The sequence below is a fragment of the Cupressus sempervirens genome, chromosome 4, assembly GCF_028749045.1.
Source record: "Cupressus sempervirens isolate cs-2001-9-10 chromosome 4, ASM2874904v1, whole genome shotgun sequence".
In the NCBI taxonomy this organism is placed as follows: Eukaryota; Viridiplantae; Streptophyta; class Pinopsida; order Cupressales; family Cupressaceae; genus Cupressus; species Cupressus sempervirens.
The window spans coordinates 206,699,486-206,726,888 of NC_143121.1; the positions used below are offsets into that span (position 1 = coordinate 206,699,486).

Sequence of the window (27,403 nt, forward strand, 5' to 3'; positions counted from 1 at the left end):
GCTTAACTTACTAAAATTGAAACTTATGTGTAGGATGCCAGTTGTTACCCATAATGGTCATTAGAGGGCTAGAGGCCCTAGAAGTGCATGAGTGGTCTCTGGAGGATCAGGACATGGAATTTTTGAACCCCCACTCAAGCAACCTCAAAATCTTAATCCACTCTTTGTAGCCATACAAAATCTTATTAGAGTACTATAGGAGAGGATGCCACCTGTAGTCCCATAGGCTAAACAATAAGGAGTAGGGGAACAAAGAGCTAATGATAGGGAAAGAATTAGGAGTCCCCCACCTAGACTTGTAGAGGATCAAGTAGAAACATCCGTACACCAGATAGAGCCACCCCATGCATTAGAGCGAGCACCAGTAAGAGTACCCTAACATATTGGGGATGAGATTAGTGAGTTATTATGACTCAAGTCACCCATATTCATTGGTACCACAGATGGCACACGTGTAGAGGCATGGCTACAAAGTTTGTAGAGGTGATTTGGATTGCATATCTATGAGAGAAATTTGAAGGCATGACTAGCCATACACTTGTTATGAGAGGATGCCTCCAATTGGTGGTAGTAAGAGGAGATCATAGGGAGAGTAGACATAGAGACATTCACATGGGAGTCATTTGTGGAACGATTCAAATATAGATATTTATTAGAGCATTTTAGATAGATGCAAGTTGTGGAGTTCCATGATCTTTAGTAGAGGGGTCTTAGGGTGGCCTAGTATGAGAGTAGATTATTGGAGCTACTCCCTTATGTGGAGTACATGAGATATGAGAAGCTATGTATCCATCGGTTCATTAAGGGCCTTAACTTATCTCTCTAGGGGTCAATGTGGCTCACATTTCCTACCACTTTTAGAGAGGTAGTTGAGATGACATTGGTTTTCAAAGACATTCATGCTAGACATGAATCTCAGGATAGGTCCCATAACTGAAATCCCTCCTAGTAGCGAGCACATCAAAAACCCTCTTGGAAGGGTAACCAAATCCACTTGGCATAGTCTTCAAAGGTCCCACAAGCACAAAAAAGAGGCTAGCAGGACACTAGATAGAGGTCTTCTTAGGGTTATTAGGGCTCTATGCCCAAACACTAGTAGTCATAGGGCCTCAGGCCTGATTAGAGGCCACATACGCTATAAAGATAGCTAGTTGGGACTCAACTATCCTCTAGGGGAGACTTTAGTGGATCTAGCAAGACCAGGGGTCAGTAGTAGTCCAAACCATAGGGAGCGTATATTCAAACCTGTGGGCCATGTTATGGTTGCAGTTGTATGGGTCATATTGCAAGAGAGTGTCCACAAGGTCCCTTGTAGGCAGTTTGCAAGGAGCCACCTCAAAGTCTACAATAGGTGTTATGGGTAGATCCCATAGGTTGTTTGTAGTAGTTGATAACCACTAAGTCGATCATAAGGCCATAATGATTGAGGCTATAGGTGGAGTCAGATGAACAAATAGCCTTGGAGCCCATTCACTTATTCACTCGGTGGACCCTCTCACTTTGGGGCAGAGAGATAGACTAGGTTAGAGTCTAGTGGGACTGTTATGATAAGGTCATGATGTCATGGGAGGATGCAACACATATGAAAGTATGGTACCCCTATCTTTTTGATGAACTCTAGGAGGAAGTTCATCCCTAGGGGGGGAGGATGTGAGGCCTCACCATGATCCATCATAGCATAGATACTAAATTATTGTTTTGTTTCTTAGGATTAGATATCTTGACATATATTTTAATACTTGATTGGCAATAAAGTTTGCTACTTATCCAATGATGTTTACTTTGTGATCTTTTATTATGATATGTATTAGGACTTAATTGGCATAGTCCATGAATTAATGGATGTTTAATCAATACTTCATTATTATGATAGAAAATGGAATTATGTTTTGATTCAAATGCTTAAATTGATCTTGCTAGGAAAGTCAATAATATGCAAATTTTTTGAGGTTTAATGATTAATTTTTTTATATGTAAATGATGGAGAATAGGAAATTAATTATGGAATGTTTTATATGTGAATAGTAGAATAGCAAAATTATCATGTACCTTTACTTTCATATGTATTTTATATGTGACTTTTTATTGGACTATTGATGCTCAAGTTTAGTGTGTAGGGAAGGAACCATGAAAATATAATGAAAAAATAGCGTATAAACACATATTAATATGACACTACCAAGGTGAATCTTTAGAAGATTTATAAACTTCATTGTGATTCTTTTATTTTGTAAACATGAGATGTATGTATGTAGTATGTATTTCATGAGTAGATTCAAAACATGTCATGTGTGATGTATAGTGAATTTTGTGCGTGTCACTTGACACTTGTACTCATTATGTAAAAATGACATGTTCCCTAAAGATGGATCATGTAGCCACCTTATCTCAAGTAAAATTCCTTAATTAAGAATTAGACTTAATTTCCCTAATTTAGTAATAGAAACAAGGGTTACTCCATAAGAAATTTGAAATTGGACTTTGCCTAGCATTGTGAGGGCCAAAAGGTAGCTCTAAGGTGAATTTGTGATGAAAATAAACCCTAACCATGATAATACTTTAATTTAGGGGGCTAATAGTGATCACTAGGGTTCCTAGAAGACCTAAGAGACCCCAAAAAGAATGCATTTTATATTGAATCCGAAAATGGGAGTCATATATAGAGGCATGGCCAAACTAGAAACCCACTTGCCTACTCTCTTACTTTACAAACATTTAGAGTTTGTAGAAAGTGGATAAAGAGCTCTAGAACAACCTTCATTTGGCATTGCTTGGAGTGAGGTTGGTATCCATAATCCATGGTATTTCTTCATTGCATTGTAGATTTGATACGGTGTTTCTTCATTACATTGTAGATTTGTTATGGTGTAGATGTGCTTTTATGAAGAATCTTGTTGTATGTGTGTTGAATGTGTGAAGTTTTATGTGATTTCTTCCTTGAATCTTATTTTGGTTTATGTTGTTTAATTGTGTAATATGGGTGTGAAGCATCACTCACCCTTGGGAGTGAAGAGACACTTGGGTGAAGGGGTTAGTTGGGCTCACCCATGTAGTTGAGAAAATCTCCCATGTGTGGAGATAATTTTGATTTGTTTCAACGGAGTATGAAATTCATGACTACTTGCATTCTTGGGAGGTATAAGGAGTTGTATGAATGGGGAAGATATTGTTAAGCCTTGAAAGGGCATGTTAATTATGGGAATATGTTATTGTATGAGATTTGTGGATTTGAAATTCTCCTCATGAAGAGAGCCCACCTTCACCCTATATCTTGATTGTTTGGTAGAATCTACATGCAAAAATTGTGAGGGGTTGTATGGTGTTGTGTTGAATTTGTGTTGTTATAACTGCATGGTATGTGAATGTGAATGTGTGCAACCGTTTGTGCCTTGTTTCCCAAAGCTTGGTGGGTGACCTCCTTGAGGCCTAGGTTTGGAGGTGAGCCTCCATGGTTCCCAATTTTTGTCTCTATTTTGAAGGTGTTACTTGATGATCTTAGAAACTTGTAGTTCATGTAGTTTATTCATTGCATAGTAGAGAAGGCTCTATTGTATTGTGTTGGAATAGAGAAATAAACTCCATCTTGTTATGTGAGTTAGCTTTTATTGTAAGGGTGTTGTTATTATTCTTGTTAGAGTAATTAGTTGTTTTAATTTATTAATTAAATCACTTTGATTTAATTAAATAAGTTTCATATTACTCTAGTTTGCTTAAGCTATCTCATAGGTACATATAATTAATATTCTATTAATTATAATGTGCAACCCTTTTCGAGTTTCAATCTCCTTTATAAGGATTGATCTCTTTGTAAATGTTGAATCCGTTGAATAATACTTTTCTTCTTCATCTGAGTTTTTTAGATCAAACCCTTGCCTCTTCTTGTATTTTTCTTCTCTATGATAGGTTTTTTGCATGCAGGTTTTCTTGGGCTTCATGGATTTGTTATGCACTTTTGCTCAAATCCTACATGGTATCAGAGCCAAATCTGTTGTAGCTTGTTTGGTGTTTCAAGAAAAAGGGAGACAAAGGGTTTGGCAAATTAAATCTATTTTTTTTTCAAGTTTTTCTGAGAAAACAAGGGGATCACTAATTTTTAGAGTAGTTTGAGGACAAATGGACATCACGGATGGATTCAGAAGGTGTAAAAACCCTCATTTCCATATAAAATTTTTCTAATTTGGACAATATTGATCTAGGAGGCAATTTTTTTTTGGCGGGTAGGGCCATATGTCCTCTACATGCACTCCAAGGTAGAAAATTTAATAAAATTGAAAAAAAAAATGCAATTTTAACCGCGCGACAGTAAACTAACCGCAACGGAGCTACTAGCGGTCATCACTGACAGCCACCACTAGTGGTTACCGCTGGTGGTCTACCAGTGGCTTGTAGCGGCTCCACCGGCAGTGTCCTCCATAATCCCACCGTGCTCCACCCTGCCTCTGCACAACCACCACTTGGCTGCCACTCCACCAGCGGTGTGGGATTTTATTTTTTTATTAATTTTTTATTAAAAAATATATTTTTTCATGCATTTCAGAGGCCTTGGTGGTTTTTCCTCTGTAACTTGAGCATACAGATGTATTTTTTCAATCTAAAAAATGTGCTAGAAAGTTGGTTCTAAGATGGAGATATTTGTGCAGGATTTTTGGAGTTTTGATGCAGTTTGGTTTCCTTTTTTGGCAGTCAAAGCTAGATGTTATTTTTTGCACTCTGAGAGGCATATCTTGAGCATCCGATGTCAAATTTTAAAATTCTTTATATCATTGGAAAGCTATTTTTGTGCTCTTTCTAGTGATGCTAGTTGTTATTCTAGATTCTTCTCTAAGATCTTTTTATTCAGTCTTATGCATTTTTGCATTTTGGTGGATATCCTAGTTGTTTTAGGTCTAGGGAACAATTTTGTTGCATCAGATGCTTCGTTTGGGGCTGTACCTTCTATTGTATTAGTCTTATAAATTTTTTTATCATTATTGATATTCATTGTAAGCATCTTTATACAAACACACTAAGATAAAGTGCCACTCTTGCATTTTGGGATCCTTTTGATCATTGTGATTCATTGTACTTGCACTATTTTATAAAGAGCCATTGGGGGGGGGGGGGGGGGGGATAGTTATTTGCTGGTTTTTTGCCCTCTTTCTTCTTTGCCTCATGTATTGTCAGTGACACATGCCTTTATAGGTGTCTATACCTCACTCTCGATGTGTTTGATTCTTATGTTGTAGGAGATTTTTGGCCCACTTTTTTAGTTTCCTGTCACCTCAGCCCATCTGCATTAAGGGGGGGGTTATATTGTTCATTGTATGCTTCCTTGGTTCAATAGTTCATTAGTGTGAGCTATGTATTTAGTACCTGATCCTACATACTAGGAGATTGTAGTGGCTAACTACCTATGCATTTCAGTGAGATGGATCATCTACCATATAGACACGCTCGATTCATGCCTTCTATTTTCATTGAGGTTCTATAGATTAGCACCTTTTGACAGAGTTTTGCTGCTTTTCATGCTTCAATGGTTCTCTTCATGACGTCTCTTTGTTCCTTCTTCTAGAACATTCTTTGCTATCTCTTTTTGGAGTAGGCTTTTTCTCATGTGGTTTTCTCTATTTCTCTAGTTTACAGAGATTTTCTTGTTTTGGGTACCTAATCAGGCCTTATTGTCAAGATCCATCTCCTTGCTTTCATATCTATGCTAGGTTAGCTTACCTTCTAAGCTTCGCTTAAGGGGGGTGTTAGAGTAATTAGTTGTTTTCACTTATTAATTAAATCACTTTGATTTAATTAAATAAGTTTCCTATTACTCTAGTTTGCTCAAGCTATCTTTTAGGTACATATAATTAATATTTTATTAATTATAATGTGCAATCCTAACTTTTTTAGGATTTAGGTTACCCTTTTTGGGTTTTGATCTCCTTTATAAGGATTGATCTCTTTGTAAATGTTGAATCCATTGAATAATATTTTTCTTCTTCTTCTGAGTTTTTCAAATCAAACCCTTACCTTTTCTTGTCTTTTTCTTCTTTGTGATAGGTTTTCTGCATGCAAGTTTTCTTGGGCTTTGTGGATTTGTTATGCGCTTTTGCTCAAGTCCTACAATTCTCATTCATTTGTCATTAAAGAAATTATGAATCATCTATGTATTGTAAAAGGTCCCTCCAATTGTATATCTTGATATGGTGACTTCACCACCTTATGTGCATGCTTGATAAATGTTGGATAAAGGCTTGAGAGGATCATGAAAGGAAGATTTATTGTATTGTTGTGCTTGATTCATAATCTGGGATAGGAATTTATTAAAGAGGATAGTTAAGCATCAATTTAGGTATTAGTATGATGTAAATAAGACTATCCATTATTGTTCTGCTATTCTTCATGCTCATAGAAATAATTAGATGTATTATGTGATCAATCTTAGTCCATATATAGTGTAGAATATGTATTCAAAAGATAATGGATTCATATTTAGTTTAAATCATGAAATGAAAATCATTATGAAGTTTGAATACTTGATTTTTATGGATTTACCAAAAAATAAAGATTTCATTTATGTCCATATTAGAATATCTTACAATTAAATTTTGTTAGTATTATGTTAATTGCTTTGTGTAATACATTAGATTTATAGCTTTAATAGGTATTATTATGCATTATGCAATCTTCAATTTTATCAACCCAAGTATAAACAATTATAGAAAATGCATGAAGAAACTAGGCAAAAGTTCAACTTCAAAGAAGCCTGTAGGTGCACATTTACTTGCTAGAAAATGTATGGCAACTCAACTAAATCTATTCTCCAAAAAATTATAGTCAATAGAATAATAATATTAGAATTAAATAAACATATTTTGCCCCTAGCAATATAAAATTATAAATGTCAACTATCATAGTTATGAATGCTACCAAGAGTAAGCAAAAAAAATATTATAATGCCATATGGTAGCAAGAATTAATATGCCAAAAAAAAATAATAAAATAATTAAAATAATAAATTAAAAAAATACATAAGTCACCCATCTTAGTAGGTGACCTAACACCCATCTTATCCTGGTGTGATGAAAGGAATAAAAAAATTATAAAAGAAGAAATTACTTGTGTTTTTGCCTTGTAGAATTTTGGGCATGACAATTTGAACATTGATTTCTTTTATGTTCTCTTCCTTGTCTACATCCTCATCTATTAATTCTTCAAAAATATATTCTACTACTTCATTATCGTCTTCATCTATCACTAGTTCATTTCTAAGCTAGGCTTTTCCTATGCTATAGGTGTTACATTTAGTAAACCAATTTCTTCCCAATTCTGCATGCCCCCTGTCTGTTCTATATTTGTGTAATCCTCTGATTTCTCCCCCTATTCTTGAGCTTCTAGGAAATCTTCTACTTCTAGAGGTACTAGAAAATCCTATGATTTGTCTACATCTTCATTAGTTTTTATGCTAAAGATGTCTTGCCCATCTATTGGTGTCTGCAAAAATTTGTAGTATCTCTTTTTTTTCTTTTTTTCTAATTATTATATTACTCCAATATTTTGAGTCTTCTACTAGGATTGAGATTTCTCCTTCCCTTGAGATTTCTACTAGTTTAATAAGTACCTTATCTATGATCTCCATTGCCATGTTTTCTTGATTGTCTATATTTTCATTAGTTAAGATATTCTTTCCATCCTAAGGATTCTGACAATTGACCTCTCTTAATTTGTCTACCTTTGGGTTGTTTGTCAAGTTGATATCCATATTTTCTACATTATCAATTTATTTATTTTTACACTCCTCATTTTCCCCTTGATCCATAAGTAATTCTGATGGGGACACAACCCAAACACAGAATGGACACAACAGGAAAGGGAAATTTTATTAACTTTGTAAATAAGCTAATACATCTAGTACAGAGAAAATAGACTTCAAAACATGCCCTAAGGGCTTACAATAGCATAACTTTGGAGATAATTTCTCCTTTCAATACCTCCTCTAAAACTCCACTCCGAACTGCCTTTTATAATGTCAGATATCTCCTTAAATAGATCCCAGAGGGTTAAGGACTAGGAATACATTCTAGAAACTACTAGTAGGCATCCACCGAAAAAATAGAGGGCTCTAGAAGCTATGTTAGAAGTCGACACAAATCTAGAAGAATCCAGAAATGGTAACTGAACTTCTGGGAGGCATAACTTTTGAACCGTAGCTCCGATTGACGAACTATTTACATTTTCAAAAAGCTCTCAAAGTGCTCTATAGCCCTATGGATGATATTTCCTCATCCCCCATTTTTTGGCCCTTTTTGAGGTCATTTAATGCCTCTAACTTGACTTTGAAGCATTCTAGGAGGTCTCCAAAACCCAAAAACTACAATAACTTTCAAACCGTGGGGCCTTTTGACCTAATTATTTTTTTGGAATGCTTTAAATTACAATTACATTCATCTGGCCAATTTACACCTTCTAGTTTACCAAAATTATGGCCCAATTACATACTCCTATTTTTTTCAACATTTCCATGTATCCCAAGGTGTTCAAAAACTCTATCCTAGAACACTGATAGTGGAACTATGAGAGTTGGAACCTTTATTTGACCCAAATGGGTATCTAAAAATGAAAACACATGAAACAGAAACTAAGTCTAAGTACATTTTTTTGGGTGACACAGGATTGCCCTTATAACTCTGGATGCTCCTGCATCAGACACCCAAGGTAGATTGAAAAGTGACCCTATCACTTTATGAATGGTAGAGGAAATCTCAAATGGGAAACCTCAGCTACTGAAATCCAAGTTGAGTCCTCTATCGATCGTCCTTTCCACTTGACCAAATACTCTTCATACTACCTATTTCTGGTACTCCTACCCACTCGATGATCTAGAATGTCTCCTATCTCCTTCTTAGAAGCAGGAATTGGACATGTCTCTAACACCAACTCCTCATCTGCACCATCATCATGATACTCTGTTAAATCTGCAATGTTGAAAATAGGAGAAATGTGAATACCATCTGACAGCTCCACCTTATATGCATTTTTTGAGTCATGTTTCTTCAAAATTTTGCAGGGGTCAAATTTCTTCATTTTCAGCTTGTTGTAAGTATCAGCTAGAAATATTTCTTTTCGTAAGTGCACCATGACTAGATCCCCTACTTGGAATTCCTTATGTCTTCTCCTTTGATTAGCCCTAGTTTTATACTCTTGATTCATCTTGGTAATGTGCGATTGAACCTCCTCATGTAGATGCTTGATATGTTCAGCAAATTCTTCAGCTTCAGCACTTGTCCTCTCCCCTTGTTCTATCTTCCTCAATTCTGGTGTAGTCCTTGGGCTACTTCTATATACAATTTGGAATGGTGATTTTTTAGTACTCCTATTTACAGAGTTATTATAAGTAAACTCTGCCTGTGGTAGAATCAAATCCCATCCCTTGGGCTTATCCCCAACTAAACATCTCATTAAATTGCCCAGACTTCTATTTGGCCGTCAGTCTGCAGGTGATGTGTGGAACTGAATTTCAAGTCTGTTTTCAATTTCTTCCACAATGTCCTCTAGAAATACCCCACAAATTTTGTATCTTTGTCAAAAACTATACTCCTTGGGAGACCATGTAGTCTCACCACCTCTCTGAAAAACAAGTCTATAATTTGGACAACATCATGAGTTTTGTGGCATGGAATGAAATGTTCCATTTTGGAGAACCTATCAACCACCACAAATACTGACTCATTACCCCTTTGTGTCCTCGACAATCCAAGAACAAAATCCATACTTATGTCCTCCCATGGCTTTTTTGGAATGGACAATGGCTGATATAGTCTAGTATTGTGGCTAAATCCCTTGGCAACTTGACAAACTTGGCAACTTTGTACAAACTTCTTCACATCCTGTGAAACTTGAGGCCAAAAATAATGTTATGTAAGAATGGAAATGGTCTTATCTCGACCAAAGTGGCCTGCCATCCCTCCACTATGTTTCTCCTTAATCATATTTTCCCTCATGGAACTCCTTGGAATGCATAATTGACTGCCCTTGAATAACATACCATCCTGAATTAGATAGTCTAACCAATTAGTTCTATCTATAGCAACAGGCTCTTTACAAGCTTTCCATGCTTCAGCAAAATTAGGATCTTCAGGATACAAATTCTTGAGTTCATCAAACCCAACTACTTCAACCTGCATTATTGTAAGCAACAACTGTCTCCTACTTAGTGCATCTGCAACCCTGTTAGATTTTTCGTTTCTATGCTTCAACATAAATGTATAGCTCTACAAGAACTCTACCCACTTCATATGCCTCTAATTCAATTTACCTTGGCTATTTAGGTACTGTAATGCCTAATGATCAGTATACAAAAAAAATTCCTTTGGTAATAAATAATGCCTCTATTTATTTAAGGCCTAAACTATTGCATAGAACTCTTGATCATAAACAGAATACTTCTTCTTTGCATCATTCAATTTTTCACTAAAATATGCAATAGGCTTACCTTCTTGGCTTAATATAGCCCGAATAGCACTGCCACTAGCATCACAATCCACCTAGAACACTTTTCTAAAATTTGGAAGTGCCAACATAGGTTGTTCTATCACCTTCTTCTTTAGCAATTCAAAACTTCTCGCAGCTGCTGCAGTCTGTTTGAACTCTTTTCTATCCCCTCTTATTGTATCAGTTAGGGGTGCACATATGCCACTGAAATTCTTAATAAACTTCTTGTAAAAACTAAGCAAACCATGAAATGATCTTACCTCAGTAGCAAACCTTGGAGTAGACCATTCCAAGATGGCTTTTACCTTCTCTGGATCCATTTTGAGACCTTCAGGTGATATAACAAACCCCAAATAGACTAACTCTCTTTTTGCAAAGATACACTTCTTTAGATTAATTAACAGTTTCTCTTCCCTTAGCCTTTCAAGGACACTAAAAATATGCAATAAATGTTCTTCCAAAGTCTTGTTGAAAATTAAAATATTATCCAAATAAACAATAACAAATTTTCCCAAGAACTTCTTAAGTACCTCATTCATGAGCTGCATGAAGGTGCTTGGGGCATTCATCAATCCAAAGGGCATGACTAACCACTCATAAAGACCCTCCTTGGTCTTGAAGGCTATTTTCCACTCATCTCCTTCTTGAATCCATATCTTGTGATAACCACTCTTGAGAACTATCTTTGTGAAGTATTGATCTCGACTCAAGCAGTCCATAAGACCAGCCATTCTTGGCAAAGGAAATTGGTACTTGATAGTTATCCTATTTATAGCTCAAGAGTCTGTACACATCCTCCACTCTCCATCCTTCATTGGTGCGAGTACTATAGGTACTGCACATGGACTTAGGCTCTCCCAAATCAAGCCCGTCCTCAATAGCTCCTAAACCTATCTATTTAGCTCCTCGGTTTTAGTAGGAGTCATCTTGTGAGCAGCCTTGTTAGGCAAACTAGCTCCTGGAATCAGATCTATCTGATGACTGATTTGCCTTATAGGTGGCAATCCTTCTGGAAAATTATCAAAGATAATATCTCCAAACTCCCCTCGTAAATCTAAAACTTCAAGTAGTATTTCACTACTACCTTCTTTATCTTTCTTAGGAATCAAAGCATAGCACATATGCTGATGTTTCATGCCATCTAAAAACTTCCTTCCATCAACAAGACAAATCCTAGCACTGCTACATACCTTTTCACCTTCCTTTTTCATGGGCTTCAATTTGTGGTGAACTCCATCCTTTGTCAGAGAGTATGTGTTTGCATGTCCATCATGTACTGCATGTCTATCAAACTGCCATGGTCTACCCAACAATAGATGGAAAACATCCATCGAAATAACATCATAGAGAACTTCATCATGGTAACACCCAATTTTGAATTTTACTAAACATTGTTCATTTACCAGGACCTTATGATCATCTTTCACCCAAGCAATCTGATAGGGCTGGGGATGTCTCTCCCTCTTGAGCTTTAGCTTAGAGACCATCTCCTCTGATACCAAGTTATTTGTGCTACCACCATCAATGATCACGTCATAACATTTATCCTCACACTTGCATCTGGTACGGAACAAACTCCTCCGTTGCCCTGGTTCAATCTCACCACTTAGTAGGACCCTTTCATTTACCAAGGTCTCTCCTCTTTTTGCATCCTCTGAATGTGATGATTGTGCATTCTCATCCACATGAGCAACCCTAGCTTGACCCTTAGCTCTCCTATCTGTCCTTCCTTGTCATTGAGGGCATTCAAATTCACGATGACCTTCTTCATTGTAATGGAAATAGGTACCACAGAAGCCTCCTCTTCCTTGTCCATGTCCTCTACCTCTTCCTCTCTAATTTCCAAAGTCTTCATCATGAGAGCGGTTGAAACCCTCATTCCTCTGGTTCCTGCTAGTACCCACATCTTCATTTTTCTTTTGGATTTCATTGTGGCCTCCAGATGACCTACCACTTCCTCTTCCTCCTTGAACACACCCTCTTTGTCTTCCTTCAAACCTTTTATTTAGCTTCTCTTCAAATCATAGGGAAAACTAGTATGCCTCTTCAATGTTAGTTATTCTTACCAGACTTAATTCCTCCTGGATGCTAGGTCGCAACCCACTGATATAATGAGAAACCTTCTCCTTATTTGCTTGTGCATGCCCTGCTCTAATCAAGAGTTGGTAAAACTCATTTTTATATTCTTGGACTAATCTTCCTACTTGCTTTAATCCATGCATCTTCTTAAACAAATCAAGCTCGTAGTCCACAGGAATGAACTACTTCTTCAATTTGTCCACCATGTGATCCCACCTTGTGATCTTCTTCTTTCCTCTTCTATTTCTTTCCAATTGAACCTATTGCCACCAGATTTTGGCATGGCCTTTTAGTTTGGCCTTTGCAAACTTAACCCTATGTAGGTCCCTGATATCCTCATACTCAAAGTATTCTTCCAGTTCATTGATCCAATCGATCAACTCATCTGGTTTTAGATTTCTTGAAAATACACCCACTTCAATTGTAGGTCTTTTACCAAACTTAGTAATGGCCCTAAAAAGACTTTCCTCTTCTTGATTTAGAATTCCCTGTCAAATTCCCCTTCTAGTCCAATTTCATCTTCTTCATTGTCATCCTAACTTTCATCACCTGCGGCCACATTTGTTCCTCTACGGAGCTCCTCCTACAATGCTTGTACCTGCCTTTGGAGGGCTCTAACCTCCTTAGGATTAATAGCTCCAGCCCTTTCACCATGCTCTCTTCATGGAGGCATCTTCTAACTCAAACCCACAACCACAGAGTCCTGGTGCAAACTGCCTCACAGTTGGCACTCTATCTACACACTCAAGAAAACTAGCTCTGATACCACTTGATGGGGACACAACCCAAACACAAAATGGAAACAACAAGAAAGGGAAATTTTATTAACTTTTTAAATAAGCTAATACATCTAGTACAGAGAAAATAGACTTCAAAACATGCCCTAAGGGCTTACAATAGCATAACTCTGGAGATAATTTCTCCTTTCAATACCTCCTCTCAAACTCCACTCTGAACTGCCTTTTACAATGCCAAAAATCTCCTTAAATAGACCCCAAAGGGTTAAGGACTAGGAATACATTCTAGAAAGTGCTAGTAGGAATCCATTGACGAAATAGAGGGCTCTAGAAGATACGTTAGAAGTCGACACAAATCTAGAAGAATCTAGAAATGGTAACCAAACTTTCAGGAGGCATAACTTTTGAACCGTAGCTTCGATTGATGAACCATTTACATTTCGAAAAAGCTCTTGAAGTGCTCTATAGCCCTATGGAGGAGCTTCACTCATCCCCCATTTTTCAACCTTTTTTGAGGTCATTTAATGCCTCTAACTTGACTTTGAAGCATTCTTATGAGGTCTCCAAAACTTGAAAAACTCTAATAACTTTCAAACTGTGGGGCCTTTTGACCTGATTCTTTTTCTGGAATGCTCTAAATTACAATTAAATTCATCTAGCCAATTTACACCTTCTAGTTTACCAAAATGATGGACCAATTACATACTTTTATTTTTTTTGGCATTTCCACGTATCCCAAGGTGTTCAAATACTCTATCCTAGAACACTGATAGTGGAACTATGAGAGTTGGAACCTTTATTTGACCCAAATGGGTATCTAGAAATGAAAACACATGAAACAGAAACTAAGTCTAAGTACATTTTTGTCTGTGACACAGGATTGCCCTTATACCTCTGGATGCTCTTGCATCAAATTTTCTAAATTTATGTTCCAGATGGTATTGTTCTCCTAACATAACCTGATCTTCAATATCCATCTATAAGAGCATTATATAATGAGTCATTTTGTACCACTCTTGAATGCTCCTTTCTATTTCTTTTAATATATTATTCTCATTTTGACATATTTTGCATTCCTTTAGAGCTACAACTATTGATGAGCCCTTATGTAGTTTTTTTCTCTCTTTTCTAATTCAATTTCATATTCTTGTCTCCATTTTTCTATTCTCTACCCTTCTAATATTATTCTTTCTAATTGGGTGTTCTATCCTATGCCATTTTCCCTTTCTTCTTCTCCTTCCTTCTTGCTTTTGTTCTTATATGATTCCTTTTTCCTATGATCCCTATATTCCTTAATGTTGATTCTTTTTATTATTTCTTTTAGATTGATAATTTTGAAGTCTATGCTTAGGTTGGGTCTAATGACACCATTAACATTTCCTTCATATCTTGTAAATTCTAAATCATAGATGAATCTATTTGTTATAATCTTTTTTTTTATCTTAGTTTCCCTTGGTCTGATACTACATCTATTAAAAATTTAACATTGCTAGTTTTATCATAATTTGAGTCAATATCTATAAGTTTGCCCAGTGATTTACCTATTTTAATAAGAGTATGTAAATACTTAATTTCTATTGGTAGATTTTTGCATTCAAACCAAGTAGGTATTAAATGTTCTTTTTCCTCATTCTAACTAGGCACCCGATCTTGAAATTTAACTACATAACCTTTCTAATAACAATTTGGTATTGAAACTATTTTATCCCTAATTTCTCTATTTTTTCAATGTAAATAAATTGATGACTTTGAGGAGGTACAAAAACTTACCTGCTACTTGCAGATCTTCTCTATTTTGTTTATTAGATTTGCTAGATACTTACTTGGTCTACTCCTACACACATATACTGCAAGCTCTAAATATTCTTTCCACTTTTCTTCTATATACCTGTCACTGATAATTAGTATGTTGGAAAAATCATTTGTGGTAGATTTCATCATCTTATATAAAGGCAAAATTGTATTAAATTATAGACAATATTTATATCATATGATTATAGAAATTAAATTAAGATTTCAAATTAAATAATATGCTCCATGTTATTGTAATTAACAAGTAGAAACTTTAATTTTAAAAATAAAAAAATATCCTAAAATGGCATTCTTCTATTGTGAAAAAACTATATCATCATTAATTTAATAATTTATATTAACCAAATTTATTTAAGTGACATTATCATAGTGATATTTATTTTGATCTTTTCAAATATATAATACAGAATCTACTTTTAAAGTGAAAAAATATTATATCATTAATAAAATATCTTATCGATCATTAAAAGTTTCTATAAATTATTTCACATCTAATTATAAAAATTAAATTAAGATTTAATGAGGAGCCCAAAAGTGGTGATATGAAAAACATTCATTTTAATCCAAATTTGATCAAATAAAAAGGGTTTATTAAGTTTGTACTCATCTTTCTATTAATATAATTGCTATCAAATTATGAGTTCAGTGTGTATTTATTACTTCTTTTCTAACAAAGTTATCAATAAAGTGTTACTTGACATATTGATTGAAAAAATATGTATCTTTCAAAAGTTATAACCTTTTTGAGATACCAATGATGCATCACATTCTATCTTTTTTGTATTATGAGGAAAGAATAAATAAGTTTCAAATTTGTAAAGTTTTGAATGAGTTAAGAAGGCCATACATAGAGTTATTTTTATTAAAACACTATTGTAGTAGAAAATTCATAATTAATTATTTATTTTGAATAAAATTATAAAATAATATGCATCACATCTAGGCATATGTCTAGTTCTTATATCTAGGATCTTATATAAAAACATTATCATTTGATTATAATTAAGGTGGATAGATGCACACTTACTTCTTATTTTTTTGAAATTTTTGTACTACTTCAATGAATCTAGAATTGTTTGAAATCAAATTAATTTATTTTAGAAAAGGTCTAATAGTTTAGAAACTACATTTGGTTTTCTATAGATTGTATTCTTACAACTTTTTGATATAATCTTTATAACTAGTTCAAAATTTCACGTCAATTTGACTAACACTGATGTGCTGATTTTTTTATTGTCACTTAAGGCCATAGTTTGGCCCCTCATGATCTTGCACATATCCTAAAATTATTAAATATTAAACTAAATACACAATTGCAATGAAAAACTTGACTTTTAAATCAAAAATTATAATTATAATTTAATGAGAGTGTTTCCTGTTATTAGAGAGATGAATAATTGAATATAGAAAATATATCATGTTTGAATTTGAGAAAAGTAAAATTGAATTTATTAAACATAAATGTTTTTCAAGAAAAATATCATTCAATTTTTAAAATTTACCATCTTTTGTCTATCTCATTTTACTAAACCATTCTAATAGATTGTACAAGTAGAATTTTTGACAATGTAAAGGGTGCATATGTTTGTGCACCCAAAAAAAGTATAATACAACATTTATCAAGTAAAAGAAGGAAAAAATTGAAATGGAAGTTTAAGTGTAGTGTACATACAAAATAATGCACTAAGGGTAAGTGCACCAAGTTGTGGTGCCAAATGGGGGGTATAAGTGGACACCTATTTTCTGAAATCAGCAATTTCTGAACTTCAACAAGAATTAGAAGATAGTTATGCTCAAGATTTTAAGATATGAAAAAAAAAAAAGTAGTAGTCCTTTGAATCTAGTTTCTAAACTACTAATTTTTTTTCAAAATGGTTTAGTCTTAGGTCCTCAAAAAAGGGGGCCACAGAAAGTGGTACTATTTATTCCAAAAAAATATAACATGGTACAAAGTGTAGCCCCCCTAAAATTTTAACCATTTTTTTGAAATTCTTTAATCACTCTGGTCAAAACTTACCTAACATTATATAGTTTATCCATATTTTTTGGGTAATTTTATAATGTGTATTTTTTTTTATGAATTTTATAATTAGACACATTCCAAAAATATGAAATATCTATGTGCTCCCCCTAGAAATGATTAAAAACTAATCTAAAATCAAAACTTCTTTTTTCAAAGTGTGTAGAATGGAGTCTAGTTTCTAAAAAACAAAATTGTTGCAAAATTTAATGAATGAGCTAAAATCTATAGCCCAATTAGTACATGCTGGTTTTTTACAAAAAATGGACATACATTCAAGAGAAATTATAGATGAAAGGCTTGAAATAGTTCAAATAAAAAATAAATTATATGGTTATATAGCTAACATAGAGACCTACAATGTCATGTAACCTGATTTTATCGATGCTCAACCACGAAGAAACTTGAAGGAGAGCACACAAGAAAAATCAATCATTTTTTGTATGTTTGTAGTAAAATCTTTTGATTGGATCCCCAAGGAAAAACCAAACCTTAGGCTTGGTAGAATGTAAAAATTTGAATAGTACATGTTCCCTATGTGTGTGCATGCTATAGTGTGCACACCCTATTTAAAGCTTTTTAAATTGAAGTCTTAATAATGCATGTGAACTTTAGTGTGCATGCACTATTGAGACCTAAATAGTGCATGGAGAGGGAAGGATACAGATAGAGTGAGATTGAGAGAGATAGGAGGGGGAATGGGTGTGTGTGTGTGTGTGTGTGTGTTTGAGAGAGAGAGAGAGAGAGAGAGAGAGAGAGAGTAGGGGATGGGAGAGGGGAGAGAGAGTAGGGGATGATGGAGAGAGGAAGTGAGCGAGAGAGAGTAGGGGTGATAGAGAGAGAATATAGGATGGGAGAGGGAGGAAGTGAGAGAGAGAGAGTAGGGGTGGCAAAGAGAGTAAATGATGGGATAGAGAGAGAGATTAAGAGTAGGGGATGGTAGAGAGGGAGTAGGCAGTTGGAGAGGGAGTGTAAGGGGGGGAGAGAGAGAGAGAAAGGAGGAGGATGGAAATGTGTGTGTGAGAGAGATAGAGTAGGGCATGGGAGAGAGTGTGAGAGTGTGAGAGAGAGTAGGGGTGGTAGAGAGAAAGTAGGGGATGGGAGAGGGGAGAGAGAGAGAGAGTATGTGTGGTAGAGAAAGAATACAGGATGGGAGAGATAGATTGAGAGTAGAGGATGGGGGAGAGAGAGAGTAGGTGATGGGTGACAAAGTGGGAGAGGGAGAGCAAGAGAGAAAGAGAGAGTAGGATGTGAGTGTGCATATGTGAGAGAGAGGAGGGTATGGGATAGGGAAGAGAGAGTAGCCTGAGAGGGAGAGTAGGTAGTGGGAGACGGAGTGGGAGAGGGGGAGAGAGGGGGGATGGAAGTGTGTGTAAGAGAGAGAGAATGAGAGAGAGTAGGTGGTGGGAGAGGGAGCACGAAAGGGAGAGAGAGAGGGGGGATAGGAGTGTGTGTGAGAGATCTAGAGTGTAGGGGATGGGAGAGAGAGTGAGAGAGAGAGCTAGAGGGTGGGAGTATGTTTCTATGAAAGAGAGAGTAGGGGATGGGAGATCGGAGAGACAGAGTAGAGGATGGGAGAGAGAGTGGGAGAGAGTAGGTGGTGGGAGAGTTAGGGGGAGAAGAAGAGAGAGAGGGGGGGGAATGGGAGTGTGTGAAATAGGGAGAGTAGGGGATGGGAGAGAGAGAGAGTAGGGGTGGTAGAGAGAGAGTATTATATGGGAGAGAGAGTGAGATTAGGGGATGGGAGAGAGTGTGAGATTGAGAGAGAGAGAGAGTAGGGAGTGGTAGAGAGAGTAGGGGATGCGAGAGAGAGTGAGAGTAGGGGATATGAGAGAGAGAGAGTAGGCAATAGGAGAGGGAGTGGGAGAGGGAGAGCAAGAGAGATAGAGGAGGATGAGAGTGTGTGAGTGAGAGAGAGAGAGTAGGGGCTAGGAGAGGGGAGAGAGAGTAGGGGATAGGGGAGGAGAGAGAGAGGGGTATGGGAGTGTGTGTGTGTGTGTGTGTGAAAGAGAGATTAGGGGATGGGAGAGAGAGTAGGTGGTGGAAGAGGGAGTGGGAGAGGGAGAGAGAGAGCCGAGATGGGAATGTGTGTGTGTGTGTGTGAGAGAGAGAGAGAGAGAGAGAGAGAGAGAGGGAGAGAGAGAGAGAGAGAGAGAGAGAGAGAGAGAGAGAGCGAGAGAGAGAGAGAGAGAGAGAGTAGGTGGTGGGAGAGAGAGTGGGAGAATGAGAAAAAGTGAGAGAGTAGGAGATGGGAGAGAAGAGAGAGAAAGATAAGGGAATGATTGTGTTTGTGTGTGTGAAAGAGAGAGTAGGGGATGGGAGAGGGGAGATAGAGTAGGTAGTGGGAAAGTGAGTGGGAGAGGGAGAGAGAGGGCAGGGATGTGAGTGTGTGTAAGAGAGAGTAGGAGATGAGAGAGAGTGTGAGAGTGTGAGAGAGAGTAGGAGATGGGAGAGAGAGTGAGAGTAGGGGATGGGAAAGAGAGAGAGAGTAGAGAGGCAGAGAGTGAGAGTGAAAGAGTAGGTGGTGGGAGAGGGAGTGGGAAAGGGGGAGAGAGGGGGGATGTGAGTGTGTGTGAGAGATCTAGAGTGTAGGGGATGGGAGAGGGGAGAGAGAGAGGGGGAGATGGGACTATGTATGTGTGAAAGAGAGAGTAGGGGATGGGAGAGAGAGAGTACGGAGTGGGAGAGGGAGAGAGAGAGGGGATAGGAATGTGTGTAAGAGAGAGAATAGGGGATGGGAGAGAGTGTGAGTGTGAGAGAGAGTAGGGGTGGAAAAGAGAGTATGAGATGGGAGAGAGAGAGTGAGAGTACGGGATGGGAGAGAGTGTGAGAGAGAGTAAGGGATGAGAGAGAGAGTGTGAGAGTAGGGGATAGGAGAGAGAGTAGAGGGGGAGAGGGAGGGAGAGAGAGAGATAGAGAGAGAGAGATACAGTAGGTAGTGGTAGAGGAAGTCAGAGAGGGAGAGAGAGAGGGAGGATGGAAGTATCTATGAGATATCTAGAAAGTAGGGGATGGGAGAGGAGAGAGAGTGGGGGATGGGAGTGTGTGTGTGTGTGTGTGAAAGAGAGAGAGTATGGGATGGGAGAGGGGAGAGAGAGTAGCCTGAGAGAGAGAGAGTAGTGGATGGGAGAGAGAGAGAGAGTGGGTGGTAGGAGAGGGAGTGGGAGAGGGAGAGAGAGAAGGATGAAAATGTGTGTAAGAGAGAGAGTAGGAGATGGGAGAGAGTGTGTGAGAGAGTAGGGGGTGGTAGAAAGAGAATAGGATGGAAAAGATAGTGAGAGTAGGGGATGGGAGAGAGATAGTAGCTAATGCGAGAGGGAGTGGAAGAGGGAGACTGAGAGAGAGGAGGATAAGAGTGTGTGAGTGAGATAGAGAGTATGGGATGGGAGAGGGGGGAAAAGAGAGAGAGTAGCCTGAGAGAGAGAGAGAGAGAGAGAGAGTAGGTAGTCAAAGAGGGAATAGGAGAGGGAGAGAGAGAGAGTAGGGGATGGGAGAGGAGAGAGAGATTGAGAGAGTTTAGGGGATGGGAGAGGAGAGAGAGTGAGAGAAATGGATAGGAGAGGAGAGAGGGTGAGAGAGAGTAGGGGATGGGAGAGAGTGAGGGAGAGAGTAGGTGGTGGGAGAGAGAGTAGGTGAGGGAGAGCGAGAGAGAGTAGGGGATGAAAGAGGAGAGAGAGCGAGAAAGAGTAGGGGATGGGAGAGGAGAGAGAGTAGGGGATGAGAGAGGAGACATAGTCAAGGATGGGAGAGGAGAGAGAGAGTAGGGAATAGGAGAGGGGAGAGAGAGTAGGGGATGGAGAGAGAGAGTAGGCTGTTAGAGAGGGAGAATGTGGAAGAGGGAGAGCAACAGAGAAAGGGATCATGAGAGAGGAGAGAGAGCGAGAGAGAGTAGGGGATGGGAGAGGAGAGAGTGTGAGAGAGAGTAGGTGATGGGAGAGGAGAGAGATTGGGAGAGTAGGGGATTGGAGGGAGAGAGTGAGAGAGTAGATGATGGGAGAGGGAGTAGGAGAGGGAGACCGAGAGAGAGAGAGTAGAGTATGAGAAAGGAGAGAGAGTGAGAGAGAGTTGGGAATGGGAGAGGAGAGAGAGATTAGGGGATGGGGGATGGTGGGCTAGGGAGAGATTTATTTTCACATAGTGCATATGCACTATAGTGTGTGCACACTTTATAGTGTGTACATGCTATAGTTTGTTTGCACTATGTAAAATCACCAAAAAATAGTTATAAAGCAAGTTTTGGTACTTGTTGATCCATATTCTACTTTTTGTCTATTGTGCATTCTGTTGTTTTGACAAGAAACACAGGTTTCAAGTTGTTGGAAGTTAGTAGATAGTATTTGAAGACTTTTTAAAGCTAGCAAACATCGAATTCAATCATTGGATATGCTATTTGAAGGCTTTTTGAATATTATCTCTATAGAAAAGGTTAGTGCAAACCTTTTTAAATATTATTTTTTGATATATAGAGACAAATTTGATTATAATTTGACATTTTTAATATATAGTGAATTCATTGAAATTTGTATGTTTGAGTGAATTGTTATTTGAAAATGGTTAGAAATTTGGCAAGTTGTTTGATATATATTTTATTCATTCAAATAATTATAATTTTTATATGTATTTAAATGATTTGTAATTTACAAATTATAAGTAATTCAAATGTTTGAATAATTTGACATATAGAAATCATCATCATGCCAAGGAAGAAACCAAAAACTCAAACAAAGGGAGAGAGGGAGGCAGATTTGGTAATTAAAATAGATAAAATGAAACTACTATGTGAACAAAGAAAATAGCAAAGAAATAATGAAGAATAGACTTTCAAAGAGGAACAAGAACCACCGATACAAAGAAACAAAGAGGAAAAATTGGAAAGAGAAAGAGAATGAATAAGACTATTAAGCTCAAGAAGACAATTGAATTGTGAAGCTACACCATCTTCCAATGTTAGAGTCATATCATCTTCTAATGTTGAAGAGATGCTAATTTGTAGATCCGATGATGTACACACTGCACCATGTCATGTCGAAGGAACAACATCAACATATCAAGTAGGTAATATTCCATCTTTTGCATCTTATTTCTAAGGCACATAATCTTTGGTTCAAGGCATGCAAAACACACAACTTTATGTTAATGTTCAAAATGTTGAGGGAATAAAAGAGAATATAACACCTTCTATAATTCATTTTAGAAGACCAAAATATTTGATTGATATTGATACTAACATTTTTGAAATCAATACCTAACAAGATTAGCAAGCATCCTTGTCCAAGAAAAGTCAATTGTATGTCGACATTATTCTTTGAAGAATTAAATCTTATAGGTCAATGCCAATTATTTGTTGAAATGATGAGGAATTTGAAATTTAGGCCTACTATGAATATTCTTGGCCTAAGAATGATGGATGATTCAAATAAAAAAAAGTATTGTAAAGAATCTAATGAGTGCTTATGAAAAAGTGGGTTCTAAACCACACACCAATGATAGTAATATCACAAGATGAGTACTTATATCAACAATAGTAAGTACCAAAATGAGGAAAGCTTGAATCATGAGAAAGACAAAAAAATCATTGAAAATTAGTAGAGGTACTCTAAGGAGAACCATGATAAGGTGTGAGATATTGGAAGATCCAACAAAAAATGACTTATGGACATTTAGCGGTAGACTAAAACAAAAGGACAAAGAAATTAGTGAAGCTTTGAAATTATTGATCAAAGAATGTTGGAAAAATAACACATGTTTCTCCTAATCAAAGAGATGTTTTAAGAAGAAGGATTGGCAGCCAAAATCACGACCCACATGCAAAACATTTTTTCGACTCAACTCAAACACATTTTTTTGCAAAATTAATTGGTATGTATCTTCAAATTCAAATAAGTCAGAGATTTTTTGAGATGAGCAAACCTTTTTATGTGAAGATAAATCACACATGCACAACTTGTTGTTGTGGGATACATATTGAATTTTCTAACCATTTTGATGGTTTTGGCAAATATGTGTGTTTTTGCATTCTAAGTTTGTTTTGAAGGATTGTGACATGAATAATCCACCAAGATCTTCAAGAGAATCAATATCCAACATTTTATGTGAAATAGGGGATGGCCAAAAATTTTACAAGACATCATGCTTGGATGGTACATGCTTATTTGGTGGTTCTTTGCAAAATTTATCAACTTGTGAACATATGGATAGTACACATGCAATTAGAAATGAAATAGTAGATTATAAAAAATTTAAGATAGTGACATATGCTCTAAAAGATGGGAAAGAGGGTAAAATATGTGATTTAGTAATTGAAAATATGCTAGTGTATGAGTTCATGAATATTTTTTGTGAAAAAATTATTTATGAGTATGCAAGGCATACACGTAGAGCTTGATGGTTGGATTTGCAGTTCAAGTTGCACAAGGATATGTTTCCACTGGATACCATTTTTTGAATTGTAGGCTTCATAGAGGACTACATACTACAACCACAAAATGAGGTGAAAGGAAAGTATTATACTTCTCATCAAGTTTCCATATTTATTCACATAAAATTCATGCATTCATCTACAAGTGCAGAAGATGATAGAAAGATTTTGAGGGAGTAACATTTTTACATCAGCGATGATTGATCACATTCTACGTTGTTTGTACATGGTTGTTTTCAACTACTTTATGGAGATTTGGCTAATATGGGCATACCATATCATCAGCACATTATTTGGTTAGATAATTGTACATCTCAATTCAAGAATGTACGAATGTTCTATTGGTTGAGGAGGATGCATAGGTTGTGTAGAATTCAATATATGTTGAATTTCACAGAGGTTGGTCATGGAAAGGGAGACCACAATGGTGTAGGCACATGCATCAAAAGATCCTTATCTCATGAAGAACTAAAGTAAAAGGATGGAGCAATATTGATAGATGCAAAATCCATCATCCAATGGTGTAACACTAAAATGAGTCCAGGTAAGGAAGGTCAGTTTACGGTTCATATATTCTTTTGGTTGATAGATAACATTGCACCATATGAGGATTGTTGCACACTAATAGGATCAAGTGAGTTGCAATCTTTTAGAAGCTCTGATGTAGGTTCATGGAGTATAGAAACATGAAAAATGACATGCTATTGTCCATCATGTGCAGAGGACAATTGGGATGGCTGTGAGTCGACTGAATGGGTGGACAAATGGGATATATGGGTTTTGGACCCAATTAACACCTATCATCCTCCACAAGCACTAGAAATGCTAGAGATGGATTTGTCTATTGAATTTGAGCACTTGTTTGATCTAGTACAACCTAGTAATATATATATTTATATTTCTTTGTGATTTTAATATGTAACTTTATAACTTTTACCTAAGTATTTTCTGAATTAATGACCACATTTTGTACATTTGTCACTGCATGCCATATTTTTGTAGTTATTATTTCTAAAGACAATAAAGAATGGATAGATTTTTATTTGTGTCATTGTGTCCAAGCCAAACAAAAATTGGATCACTCGATTATAGATGGTGAAGTTTAGAGTATGATATCAGTGCAGTGATTGTAACCAACACATGGCTTAAATGATATTCTATGGAGAACTCTAACTTGTGGTTATTCAAGGATTGGTAAATAGAGAGGAAGATTCTTCATTATTTAAACCTTGTTGTCACATCAAATGTCCACTTGATAAAATATGGTGAAAAACCACATAATAAGATTCTTTGGAAATTTCACAATTCAAACCATGAGGTGATACTTGAGACATTAAAATGTAGAGTAGATCCAATTGGTTCAATAGATTGAATAGGGAGAGAGGGAGAGAGAGAAAGAGTGGCCAAGTGGATCCTTGGTGTCATTATAAGCCAAGATACCAAATTGAACCAAAGGTCAAATTTGAAGAATTTGAGTTATTTTGTATGCAATAAGAAGTTTTTAGGTCTTTAGATAGATTTAAATGTCTTGGGGTCTTTGGGAAAAGATTTAGGTGTCTAGAAGATCAAAAGAAGTTGTGTTGAGTTTGAGTTTCCCTTTCTACCATTCCCTCTAAATTCTTTGTGTTCCTCTGCCTTGCTTGTTTCTGCATTGGTATGTTATTTGCATACTAAATGTGGACTATCCCTCACCCAAATACTATGTTGTAACCTCTCCACCAAGACTATACACATGACAAGGTGGGTATTGTTATTACGTGTAAGTGATGAGATAAGTTTAAATCAAAAATTTTATGTTTTGATTTGTTTAGAATTTAGATACATTATTTGAATTTATATTAGATTCTTTAATAGGACCCATTTTCAGATTAGTCATTTGAATAAGTGAAAGTTTAGAATTTGTTGTTTAGATCAAAATGTAATGAAAGAACATGAAAATTGTTAGAATGTGAATGCTTTGTGATGTAGAGTCATGATTCTATGCATGTAACCAAAAAATTGAAACTAATGAAAGCAAGGATATAATAAGAGAAGTTTCCAAGACTCATCAAGCCATTCAAAAAGCCGCTTGATCATTGTTAGAAGCTCAAAAAATAATTCTTTGCATTTGGAACATTTTTACCAATAATGATATTATGTCTAACATGATTTTATCTTTTATTTTTATTGTCATTTATAATTATTTTAGACAAACTCCAATTTTTATTTTATTTTTGAATCATAACCTTATAAAACCCATCTTATAATGCTAGATTCAATTTCTATGTGTTATCATATAAGATATATATAAATTTATGAGAAGTTTAAATTAGCTAAACCTATTGGGATAAGTGGTATTGTAATGGATAGTTTTAAGATTCATTTGAAGAATATAGAGGGGCATGAGTGATGCATGTCATTAGACAAAACAATATCTTCATTGGAAATGGAATTAGGAATAGCAAGAGTTATGAGTGGAATGAAGATGAATGGAGTGCAGAAAGAAAATAAATCTTTTGCCAATTAAGCATTTGTTGTGGTGGGAATCAACACTTCTTTTAGAAATAGAAAATGATGTGATTCTCTCTAACACACTTGGATGCCACAAGGTCAACAACTACACTCAATTAAAACACGTGTAACAATTGTAAGTTTTTTTATTTGAATATTACTATGTCTTGTTTGAATTACAAAAATAAAATTGGGAATGGGAAATGAGAATGGCAGGGGCAAAGTTGAAGAAGTTGGAGGAGGAGAAGGGGATAGTGATAAGGTTTTTGATTGGGCATAGTGCTACACCAGGTGGTATTTTGGATTGTGCAATTGAAGAAGAAGATGTAGAACATAATGCCATCCTTAGACTCAAACATGTTGAAGGCTACCATCAGCTCTCAGAAAGGACCAAGATCTACTTCTCTATAGCACTCGCTAAATGGGATGTTGATTTCTATGTTAAAGTTGATGATGACGTACATGTCAATCTAGGTACATTATCATCATTCATGGTTTCATCTAAATAGTATATTTCATGTTATAACTTTTTAGATGTTCATGTGTTTGATTTCTAGGTAGAACTTATTTGTTGTTTTCATTTGAGATGGGTAATTCTACATAAAAAGCTAGTGCCATTTTATATGTTGTTTAAAGTTGATATCTATCTTAAAAATTTAACATTTTTTACATTTGTGTAATATTTTAATTTGAAGATAATTGAGAATTCATTGAGTCTTCAAGAACTAGGTAAAAGTTATTTGAAAAGGTGATAAGTTGGCCTTGTCCTTTGGAAAGTTTGAAAGTTTTCCAAGGAAAACTTAATTTTGACCTACTAGGATTTATAGGCCTATGTTAGGATATTGATCCTTTGAAGGTGTTGCGGCCTTGAAAGTGCACAAATCCTAGGGGTTTAGTCTTAGAAATGATGAATCAAGTCTATGTTTGAAGTCTTTAAAACTTTTTACATGTTTTTCCTTAAATGATCTAGTTGAGAGCAAGTGTCCCTAAAGCCATATTTTGATACAAGTTGTCCAAGAGCCCTAGGAAAAGGGAAGGACCTTAGGAGAGTGAAGTCCACTTGGATAAGTAAAGGTCATCATTTGGCAAAGGTTGGTAACCAAGAAATAATCTTGAAGTGGGTTTGGGTACCCTTAGAGGTTTAAGAACCAAGTGGCAAAAGTAGGCTATGTGCTTTGCATCAATAAGGGTCATTAGACCTAGGTGTGATAGCTAGGGTGTAGGAAGTCACAATGTATTTGGAAGAGTCACTAATTAGCCTAAAATTCAAGCCATACATTACAATAGAGAAATGATCGACTTAAGGGATAGGTCTCTAGCTTAGGGAAGGGTCCCTAGCATGGAATTGCTAAGGGATAGCCCATTTAACAAGTTGTAAGTGTTAGA

The 27,403-nt window shown here is 36.2% G+C and overlaps 1 pseudogene; it reads left to right on the forward strand.

Moving 5' to 3' along the window:
• Positions 1 to 26,526, forward strand: part of LOC149560709 (putative beta-1,3-galactosyltransferase 2) — a 63,375-nt pseudogene extending 36,849 nt beyond the window's left edge.
• Positions 26,527 to 27,403: the final 877 nt, after the last annotated feature.